Here is a 5662-nt window from a genome sequence, read left to right as displayed (position 1 = left end):
AATACGAATTCAAAATGCTTATAAATGCTCATTAAATTCCCAAAGCACATAAAGGTCGAGCATATCCTCGAGTATATTCTCATGCTCGTGAGAATTTCTTCGAGCACTTAATCTCTTGAGAACACTACCTCTACCTACCACTATAACCCTCACTGCACTTTACCTTATCTGTCCCAGTTTCCCCTTTTTCAGAAAGATTTTATCAGATACCACCTTTTCTACCTCCACCCTGAGATACAACATTTTCCCAATTTGATATGAGATACCACCTTTTACAATCCGCGCTGTGTCAGAAATGGTCAGATATCCTCGATACCATCTACCTCTCGAGCACTCAGATCCGTACGTGTAACCTCGTAAATTATCATTGACATGTGCTCCTGATCCCCATTCCCATTTGAAAAGAATATTTTTTTATAACATTTTCTTGTATCTTGGATACTTCGACCGCGAAATGGAATTTTTTATTTTTGATTCAATTTTTCACAGTGGACCCGTATGTGTCTAACAAAATTCCAGGAATTTTAAACGCTATTTAATTAGGAAAAATCCACATTTTCGTTGGGGATAATCATTTTTCCCAAGATTTAGGGAAATTTTCCTAAAAGTTCTTATAAATCACTAAAAAGTTGAAGAAAATTCCCTAAAATTTAGGAAATTGAAAGATTTCCACTAAATTTTAGGAATCGTTCCAAAAATAATGTTTAATTTGACGAGTAAATCAGGTAATTTTTCTAAAAATGCTTGGGTGTTACTGTATGGCCAGGAAGATATTTTGCCCTAAAATAAGCGCAATATTTTGAATAATTCTATAAATTTTGTTGGAGAAATGATTTATTAATGTTAAAGTCATATGAAACATTTTTGATAAATAATTATTAAGTTAATCATTTTGTATAAAAAATAAACTTTTTATAAAAAAATTATCAAAATCTACAAAAAGACATAAAGTTTTTTTTATGGTATTTTTCAGAAAATTGTAAATTTCTGGGAATATTTATGAATACCTTTGTATGGAATTTTAATAAAATCCAAATTGGAAAATATACATATAGATATAGGTGAAAGGTGCCCTCCGGAAGTCATAAGACTAAATTTGTATAGATGCTTATTTTTAAATTGATTTGAGAGGCTTGACCTGTGTAAATGAAGGCTTATCCTTCAGCTAGTTGTAATTGGAAAGAATTTTTTTTTTTATTAATTAGTGAAGAGTAGTATACTAGTATGTAGTATACTATTCAGGGCTGGCAGCTTTGGAGAAAATCCACAAGGGCGCGACGTGCCACCTCCCTCGCAACATAAATGACGCGTCGAGTGTTTAAGCGGATTTATTAGACAGGCAAAACGGGATGCCATTTTAAAGTCTTAATTTTGAATACTTTTTTCTGCTTTTTTGCATACGGAATCTAATTGTTGATCTATTTTTCTGACCAACGCCGGATTTTGGGAAAAATGTATATATTTTATTTAATAGTAAAAAAGAAGAGAACAATAGAGAAAACATGCAGTGACACTCAGTATGGATTCTCGTATCATTCTCATCGACCCTCGTGAAACTCAAGAAGCAGACACCCTGGGGCGCGTCGAATGGCCCAGCGAATTTATAGTAAATCATGATCCTTTTATTGTTATAAGATGCAGATAAGTTACAAAAACTCAAAGTATGAAAGTGAAAACAAGGTTCATGAAAATCGGTTAATATTCGCAGTAATAACAGAAATTTTAAAGTGCACACGAAAGTATAGCCGGATCCTTTCATTGCCATGAGATGCATGGCGTTTACGAAAACTAAGGCTTGAAAGGAGTCCTGGGTTCAATTTTCATTACCCGAATTAGCAGTTTGCTAGTTGACATTGTGAGAAATGCTTACTAAAGCAATTACTAAGTGATTTCTGTCGATAGAAATTATCATTTTTATCTTGTGCACAGAAAAGCGCTGGTGTTAAATTTGTTGCAGCTCAAATTTCATTGGGCTCCCAGTGATCATTTGAAAGAGTTTTCAAGTCTCAAATGTATTCCTCTGAACGTAGGTGCCCATGTGGGCATCTAGGGGAAAGTATCATTTGGAGACTGAATTTTGGCTCATGCAGAGTTGTGGAGTTCTGAACCGCGCTGTCAGCCACCTGAATACCTGTCAAAGCAACTATTCGCTTTGCGATATTAGCCTAAATAGTTGTTAATTAGGAAACCAATTGAAACAATATTTACCTAATTTTCAAATTTCTTTCATTTAATAGAGCGTACCAGTCACTTAGAATAAAACTATAACTTCCTAATGCAACTTCCAAAAGTTAGGTTAGTCATGCCCGTCGACATTTAAATTAAAGCCAGGCTACTGAGTGGGATAACAATAACTACTGAGGGGATAACAATTGACCAAATGCATGAGAATCGGTTAATTTTTACTCTATTTTTCTGATATCTTCGTAGAAAGTAATTTTTCTGTATAAGTGCAATTGAAAAATAGTTTTTCTTTTTTAGGGACTATTTAATGCAATAATAAAATCATAATAATTTTCATTCATGCTTGCGTTAGGGCTGAGCGCTGATTGTCTATCCATTGAAGCGCGATTCAAAATTACATTGAAAAACAATTCTTGTAATTTAAATAAATAATTATTAAAATATACACAAAAATGTATACACATTGTGTAACTTTCGATTTCAGACAAGAAAAAAATTTATAACACATATATTTGATGAATAACAGTTTATTTTCATTAAATTTGAAAGACTGGCTAATATTTCTTAAAATATTTGTTAATAGACACATTTTTTGAAATACCATATGGTATTTCAGCAGCTTGATATATAGAAGCTAATTGCAGAATATAATAGTGATAATATTTTAATAATTCTAAAACCAAATTTCAGATTGTTCTTTTCGATTGAGACGTGAGAAAACGACGCTTGAAGTAAAAAAAAAATTAAGCATAACAACAATGCAGTCGTGATAATTTATGTATTTATAGGTTATATAATTATATGAATTCCCAGAAAATACATACAAAATATTAAAAACTTATAAATAATTATTTTCAATCACTTTTCCAAGAAATTTCTTTTTAAATTAAATGTTTTGTAAAATATAATTTGGTCTTTGGAATTCACTGAAAATAAACTGCTTTAATATAATATATGTGTTTTATTTCTTTGCCTGAAATCAAAGTTACACAATTTGTATATATCCTTGTGGATATTATAATAATTATTTACTTAAGTTAAAAGAATTGTTTTTTAATGTAATTTTGAATCGCGCGCCAAGTGCGGCTAATGAGCGGTCAGCCCTAACGCAAGCGCAGTAGCTCAGGGTGCCAACATTGGCATCATTGGTCCACAGTACAAAACAGAAAAATAAATCAAATCAGCCGGCAGGAAAAAGATGGGATATGAAAGCCTCAATTAGTTATTTTCACTTCAACCATCAGCTAACTTCACTTTGTTAAAAGCTGAGGGGGAAAAATGGATGAAATGCATGAAACAAAACTTTATTTCTGTAATATATTTGTAATTAATCATCATTATTATTATTTTATTATTTCATTAAATAGTAATTAAAAAATAAAAACTATTTTTTAACTACACTTATATAGAAAAAATTACCTTCTACGAAGATGTTAACAAAATAGGGCAAAAATGAACGGAATCCCATACATTTGGTTCCTTATTTTCCCCTCAGCAATCTACGAAATGAAGTTAGCTATTTATCGAAGTGAAAAAACCTAATAGGCTTTTATCTTATCAGTTTGATTATTCCCGCCGCTATATTTGAAACATTGCAATGTTTCACGAAACTCCCAATGTTTCATGAAACTTTTCATCAAGCTAAAGTTTCATGCAAATTTACATCCCTACTCATCGCGAAAAACAAATTTCTGTTTTTATTATACAATTGTATTTACCTTATCTTTCACGTATGACACTTGCCACTGCAAGATTAGATATCTAAGATACCTTTAAACTTCCGCAGAAAATATAGTGGAAATTTGTTCAAACGACCAGGCATCAATTTCCATGCAGACGGTCACGACTTAGTTTGTACATCCCGGCTTTGGTGGTTTGAATGTCATATAGTAGGTTTTGACTAACCTAACATTTGGATATTACATCACGCCAAGTACTATTTTTATTCCAAAACTATTGAATCGCTCATAAATGGGAGGAAATAAAAAGTTAGGTAATTATTATTAAAACTTACCTGCTTATTAACATCTGTTTCACTCAAATAACGACCGGCAAAATGATCTTGACAGGTGACTTACAGTTTGTAGACGACACTTCACGTTGCACGGGATGAGAAAAAACAGTGTCTAAATGATGCTTCTCCCCTAAATTCTCCGAATGAACCTGTGTGGCTCAAATTTGTTGCAACTCTATTGAACACCGATTTCGGTGTAAATTGGAGGATCGGCGATTTTCTGTGTGCACTTGAATTTCAAATGATGAACATTGAAATAAGATTGAATAAAAATGGGGTTAAAAATATGAGTGGTAAATATTCTATCGATACATAAACGGAAAAATTGATTAAAATGTACGTTTTTGAGAGATGTGCAGCATTCTTGAATCGCAGGTTTCCACACCTTTATATTCGGTAAATATCACTTTGCGAGTTTCCAAGTTCGAATCCAGGTTTCGGTAAAATAGTTCAATGGGAAAGAAGCAGCATATTCTGGTAATTATTCCACTTACTTTTATTGGAGACAGATCTTCTTTATCTTTATACAGTTTCCACATGAATTGTTATGTGGGTGGCGAATGATACTTTAAAAACGTCTGCCAAAATTAATCTTTTTTTAAAGCGCTATTACACACACACATTAACGCGGCTTATTAAAATTGCAAATTGCAGAAAATTTGTATAAAGTGTAAGAGATTCAAAATAGTTGTATCACTTACAAAACGTTAAGAAATACATTGTCCTATTAATTATAGGTCCATTAATTATCATTTCCATTAATTATCACTTTACTGATGTATTAATGACCACTACGACTTTTACCATTCTTTCATTTGTTATAAACTTCATATTCACCTCTTCGAATTTCCGTCATCTTGATCACGGAAATTCAAAACGCGTGGCGTTGGTTGACTTCAGAATCAACAACGCGTTAAATAATCCGATTGGGCGACTCAAACACGTCGGGGCTAAAATAGATGGAAGCACAACGAACTGTTGCGATACTGTTTCTAAATTCCGGGCATGTGCGTTCAAACTGGCATGCTCTACCAATCAGGTGCGAAACATACTTGTCTGACTCAATTATTACTTGCTACTACTTGTTGGGTGCTGTTTAAGTTGGAGCTCCCCTTTTAGTCTGCTTCTGCCAATTCTCACTCCTCGACGAACCACTGACGAGTCACCGACGAGTCTCAGACCCACTTTCGCATGTTCTGCCTCATCCAACTCGTTTACATTTCAAACTCTTTACCCTGACTGCACCTCCTCTTTATTTTTTTTAAGTTCTCGATCCTTCCACTTAAGACCATTATATCACCTTTTCCATTCCTCATCATGATTTTACCCTCTCCTTTCTATGTTATCTTATCCCACCTAATTTTTCACTGATCTCCTTTCCCTTAGTTTCCCTTCTCACTCCATATATCTGCTACCAAATTTCCATCTCTGGCTATTATATACTAATTCCACTCTTATCCATCC

This window comes from Belonocnema kinseyi, chromosome 1 (assembly GCF_010883055.1).
Source record: "Belonocnema kinseyi isolate 2016_QV_RU_SX_M_011 chromosome 1, B_treatae_v1, whole genome shotgun sequence".
Lineage (NCBI taxonomy): Eukaryota > Metazoa > Arthropoda > Insecta > Hymenoptera > Cynipidae > Belonocnema > Belonocnema kinseyi.
The sequence above is the reverse complement of the archived record's forward strand: the minus strand, read 5'-3'. Positions refer to the sequence as shown.